This window comes from Aethalodelphis obliquidens, unplaced genomic scaffold (assembly GCF_003676395.1).
Source record: "Aethalodelphis obliquidens isolate GAN/ISIS:26980383/991018 unplaced genomic scaffold, ASM367639v1 scaffold19, whole genome shotgun sequence".
Taxonomy (NCBI): Eukaryota; Metazoa; Chordata; class Mammalia; order Artiodactyla; family Delphinidae; genus Aethalodelphis; species Aethalodelphis obliquidens.
The window spans coordinates 27835022-27841021 of NW_020837963.1; positions in this window are offsets into that span (position 1 = coordinate 27835022).

Consider the following 6000-nt stretch of genomic DNA (forward strand, 5'->3'; position numbering starts at 1 on the left):
CGAAGACCCAACACAGCAAAAATAAATAAAATAATTACTAAACTCCTACCCCCAACATCTAAAAAAAAAAAGCACCAGAATTTAAAAGGATTAAACAACAAATCAATGCCAACGCTAACATATCAGATAATCTGAATTAATGTGGAAGAAAATTAAAACTTTATAAAAATATCATTGGATTAATGTTGATAACTCCCAGGATCTAGAAGAAAAAAATTATCAAAGAAAGCTCAGATGGAGGTGCTTGAAGGATTGGAGACAGTTTGTCACTTTAACATGATGACGTTTTACTTTTATAGACCACAAGATCTCTTGTTGTGTTTTATAGCACAATAAAAAACCATGAAAATAAGAAGAAGAATACTATTTAAGAATATATACATCTCTCAGGGAACCAGGTCATTATTATGTGCCAGTTTTGTAATCAAACACAACAGGTCTTATTTTTTATCTGATTAAGCACCTGTTCAGCAAGGCACACACCCATGCCCCAGGAACCAGTGCAGTGTGTATGATGGAGCACAGAGCGTGTGGACTCGTGCTTGGAACACAACTCGAATATAATTATATCAAGTGAGAGCTGGTGTCAGAATTCTACTTTCGGTTGCAGAAAATATAGAAATCTACATGTTTCCACACAGAACCCTTTGGTGATTCTTTGAATTAGAATACTAGATTCAGTTAAGTCAGTGGATTCATAAACATTAAGAAGTTGTTTTGCCTTAGAAGGTAACAGCCCCTTCACCCAGGTGAGGAAGTTGGAGTCTGAATTATTTAACATGTCCTCCAGGTCAAAAGGCCAATCGGTGGAATTTGGACCCCAGTCTCTGGCGCCCAGTTTAGAGTAATAGTTGCAAAATCTCCTACCATTTAAAAAGTGATTGACCTGTAGGTTTTCTCCTTTGGTGTTCCATCGTTCGTTGGTCTACATAGAGGCAGAGGTAGATATTCAAGGGTCGTTTTGGAGGTGAAGAAGGACACACTGTTAACTGAAGTTTAGCATTCTAACACTCAGATCATTATACAGAAGGAAAAGATGACGTAAAAACTCAGCTCTGAAACTAAAACTGAGATTTGGTCAAGGCGTAATATTTTTTTTGTTTTGATTTGTTTTCTTTGTTTGTAGTAGATCTGCTATGCTGTCCTGAATCTGTGTGTCTTCTCGTTTTGCTTCATAAACGACTCACCGATCTTGTTTCCAACTCAACCAGGAGGTCCACTGACAGTTCCTAAAGAACTGGAAGAGTTTTTTGTTGAAGCCATGTTGGGGGCTGTGAATATGAATAAAGAAATTGTATATAAGTAAAAATAGGGTCATTGACATTTCTCTGGAGGAAAGGGCGGTATTTGTGCCAAGGGTCCCTGATTAGCGGGCTTCACTGTTACATGTCTATTAACTCAGAGGAAATCAATATATTCACCCAGACCTGAGGGTTTTCTTGGACATTGTTCCTTGAAACACTATTGTGTTTATACCAGGGCAAAGTGGGGCATCTTCTAATGTAACATTCAGCCAGGATGGATCAAATTACCTTTTATTTAAAAAAAAAATCAAAATTTCCCTTTTGGACATTTCGTGATTGGCAGGCTTGACCTTTACTGTTTGTTCTCTGCTTCATTGCAGTCAGGACCCTGCTGGCAATGGAAAGTGTATTTCCTTTTTGCTCTCACAACCTAATCTGACCTCTCTACGGTAAAATTGAGACAATACAAGTTCAGAAGGCGTCTTTTGTGCGATCTAGGATTCAGAATCACCCTGAACAATATTCACGTGTATCGTGTACCCTATCTGGTAAGGAAGGGACTTTTTAATTCCACCTGGACTGTATCGTTCGCGTTACAGTCATCACCATGTACATTTTTCATCCCCGGATCATCAAACGTATTACAACTATAAGTTTTAGAGTTAGATTGAGTGGCTCCTTTTCTCATTTTGTTTGCTGTTTGTTTTTTACCTTAAGACTTTTTCTTTTATAACATTGGTCTCTGGTTTTCAATAGTGTCACACAGAGGCATGAAAACTCTGTAGTGCACACTTTACATCTTGGCTGTAACATGCATTTGTTTTTCCTGGGACAGAAAGTCAACCTCCAACATCACGCAAGCTTTTGCTGACTTTCCCCCTCACGCACACAGCATTCTGATCTTCCAGCAGGTGTCATTCAGACATCAATGTGTAAGAGCTGTTTCCCCACCGCACATTTTTTGTCTTGATTATGGAGAGATTCTTATAAAAAGCTTCTGATTGAGAAAAAGCAGAGGACATTCTCATTTTGCATATGCATTGGGGATGGTATGCAATGATCTATATTTTCAGTCTCAGGATGAGCTATAATCAACACAGTGTGTACTTCCTTTCATCTGGGCAACGCTTGACAGGTTCCTGCATAAATTTGTTGACATGGTAAATGGTAAACGTCAACAAATTCCAAATAAAGTCAGCTACATAAATGAATGTAAGAAATACAGCATACATAAATCAAAAGGTACTTATTGTGAGTGGTGGACACCAGGCTGTACGCAACTCATGATCACGCATCTGCATTTGCGTCCTCCTTGCTCACATGATGGGAGTCAAGATGGGGCCTGTCACATCTCCCTGACTTATCATAACATCTTCCAGAAGCTATCGGAGGTCAGTTAATGCAGCCTCTAATTTTACAGATGAAGACACAAAGATTCCACAGGAACATGACTTAGCTCAGGTGATGATTAGTAAGAAATGGCTCTGGGACTAGAAATAATGATTTTTGAAATTCAGTGCTTGCTCCACCAGAGAACCCATTCTTGGTTTGGAAACGTAAAAATAAAAAATATAATAAAGCAAAGTGTAAAGACACCCCTTGTCATACTAAAAAGTGCTTTAACATATGGCAAATCTGTTCATTTCCAAATGATATGCTTATTTGTGTTAACGGATGAGATTTACTTTGTTTCAGTTTTCAAGTTGAAATTCTTCTTTACACCCAAAACTGTCAGAGATTTGCCCACAATCCTTTGAGGAATGCTAAGGTACACAGAAGACATGGGTTTGTAAAGACATAATTTCAAAGGCCTTAAAAAAAGGTAACATAGGATAGAATAACCTGTCCCAGACAGATCAACAGAATTCCACATAAAAATATCATACTTGAAGTATTTCTTCACGAGGCTCTGAACTTGGTAAAATAAAGCGTTTCATGTCCACATAAACTGATAGAATCATGCTTTGTAGATATGTCAAATCAAAATTTCAAATAGCATTTTTCTTAGAGGCTAGATCATTAAAGGTGAGAGAGCTTCAGTCCCATTCTCCTGGACACTTGCTCAAGACACCCAGATACCATGCTGGGAGGATACCCAAGCTCTTTTCTTCCTGAAACTCTAGTCATTGCTTATCTTTAATTTTGCAGTTTACTTATATAGATCCATTTATACATAGAAAAACTGTATCTTGTGATCCTTAAATTTTTCTTCAGGAGTAATTTAATTCTATCCAGGAATTAAAGTAAACTTACAATCTGAGCCAATCAATAATTTACTGAGATATCATACTAGCTTGTACAATCTAATCAAATTCCATATTTTTATGGTTCCATTCTTGAAACAGCTTCTGTGATCTATAAATTCTATAGAGAAAGTATTCCTTCTCCTAGGACCATTTCAACCCATCGCAATTGTATTCATAATCCTCCCTGAACTCTGTAGAACTGATATTTTTATAATTGTAATCCCAGGAGTTTGCTATTATTACAGTGGTAATGATTCCACATCCTTTGCATTTATAAACAGCAAAGAGTTTTTAAAACGTGACTGCTTTCCCCTGTCTTTAAATATTATTCTCTCCTAGGTAATGAATGGGGGGGGGGACTGGGAGAAGGTAAAGAAACCATAGCTGTTGTGGTATGCTGCCCTTGCAAAGAGTGGATGAGGGAAAAAGGAGGAGAAGAAAAGGTCTGTGCACCTCCTGTGCTGACCTGTCTATGGCCATTTTAATAGATCACATGATTCCTAACTAATCTGGGTTATGCCACTTATAATGCTGATCAAATACTGAATAGATCCTTCATTTATAGGATACTAAATAAAATAAAAATTATGCACTAGAATTCTCACATGCTTTCATTCATTCATTCGATTGATAAATACTTATTAAGCACCACTGTTACCCATCCTGCATCTAAACATTAAGGGTATTATTGTGAAGGAGACGCAAGGGGCCTGCTTCTGTGGAACTTAAGTTCCAGTCGTTTTATTGGGGGGTGATTCAGCCTTCAGAAGTAGATGCAGCAGGGGAATACTCTGTTTGAGCAGGAGCTCTAGAATTAGTCCCATTACCACGTTTCTTCTAATTGACATAAATTTTTTATCCACTGCCTTTGTCATTCCTTCAATTCCTTCATATGGGAGGTTTAATAAAAATAATTGCTGTTAATAGAGTTTAAGATTTTGGGATAGTTATTTTGCTACTTCTTTCGATATCTCCTATCTGCTAGTTTGCATGAGAGATATTTTTGATAATAATTAAACTATTTTAAAATCCACTTTGCAAGTACAGATAATGTGTTTATGAACACAGCAAGGAATGATTCTTTTTCATATTTTAATTGAGGTATGGATTAACTAGGGCCCAATACTGGTAAATATTTGGAAACGTGGGTATTTTTCAATTTAACTGAGAGTCCACATAATTCTTCTTCTATGGTAGGTTATAACTTCCATCATCATTATCTCTGAATTAAGTGATCTCACCAGGGTATCATTCTCAACTTTTCTTTCAAGCTCATGCACCTGGTTGAAGCAAGCATATGTAAACATTACGATTATATTGGACTAAATTTTTCTCAAGTTTTGCAGTTGCATGGAGTTGTTTCCTTTAGGATCATATATATTTAGATTCAACATCATTTCCTGCTCTACAAGGATCCCAGAGGATTTTTAGACTGAAGTTCTCCTGGAAATTTACTCAATTAGCATAGTGGTTGCTGGTGACAGAAAGCATGCGTGATTTCTGGGTTGGGGAGAGGTGAGTGGTGAGTTAGCTCTAGTCCTTACAGAGCTTTCTGGACATGTGTGCTGGACTGAAATATATAATAACGTGGCCTGTCTGCCTTACTCGTTAACCTACCTTTACATCCCTTGACATTATTTAATACCATTTACAATGATTCAAGCCACGATACACCATCCAGGGCTATTTTGAAGAAAGATTATGTGCAGAGTGACATTTCAACACCTCATTGCAGAAGATATACTGTCATTTCTCTACCCACACCTTACTCAAGACAGCTCGTGTCCTGATCCCCTTAAAAACAGGGGAAAAGGAAGATTCAGAGTCACCAGTTGGACACCAACAGAGATAGAGACACACATAGAGAGAGAAAGAGGCTCTGTTTCACTCTCGTTTATGAATTTTAAAATGAATAGAGGTTGGTGGTTATTCTGTTTAAGTTCAATATCTGAGCAAGAAGGTGCTGGGATTATTTCTCAGCGATTATCAACAGCTGGTAGGAATCGATTCATTTAGAAAACGATAAGCCTTAGTCTATAAATGAGATACATGCTTCTCTACAGTAGGACCCAATTAGAAATATAACCTTCCAGGAGGGGGAGTTAGGAAGATCAAGGAAACCAAATGGATTTCAGTTTTCAGACTGGCTGAATGTCACTCTTTTCTATCAGCAGACACACATCTATAGGAAGAACCCTGGAGGACCGCATGCCTCTCTTGGCAAAAAGAAAAGCTCATTTTCCTGACTCTCAAGGAAGCTACACTGAAAAAAGTACTTTTAAAAAGTACAATATGCAACATCTCAGGAGACTGAATATGACATGCAGGGCCAGGCTCGTGTACAGCTGAGTCACCGAAAGCTGAACCACTACTTGCGAGGGTGTATGTGCTTGGTGTCTTCTGGTGGGTGTTACTTTGACTGGAAGTTGGATCCAATAATTAACAAAAAAACACAACAACGAAAAGACAAAAGATATTTAAATCTATACTCCAATGTCTTTATAGTATTT